We start from the raw sequence: 351 nt of genomic DNA on the forward strand, positions 1-351 counted from the left end.
CATGTGTAGTTTAATCTCAAACTACAAATGAAGAGACTGGAACCCAAACGGCCAAGAGGTCAGCTGCTGAAACCTAAAACTGCGCTTCCGGAAGCATGTTCCCAGGGGCCCCGCCCCCCGGGGGAAACCAGCGTGACCGGGGCGTAGCCTCTTTCCCCCTCTACCCTCCTACCCTCCTACCCTCCTACCCTCCTACCCTCATCCTCGTCCGCCCCGTGCGCGGCGTAGCAACAGCAGGGGCCGCTGCGGCATGCGCCGCTGCGGCATGCGCCGGCGCCCTGGGGACCAGCGAGATGCCCCGCCCCTTCGTGAGCTCATCGCCGCGCGTCGCGGTCGCGCGGAGACTGGCGT

This window comes from Aethalodelphis obliquidens, unplaced genomic scaffold (assembly GCF_003676395.1).
Source record: "Aethalodelphis obliquidens isolate GAN/ISIS:26980383/991018 unplaced genomic scaffold, ASM367639v1 scaffold26, whole genome shotgun sequence".
Lineage (NCBI taxonomy): Eukaryota > Metazoa > Chordata > Mammalia > Artiodactyla > Delphinidae > Aethalodelphis > Aethalodelphis obliquidens.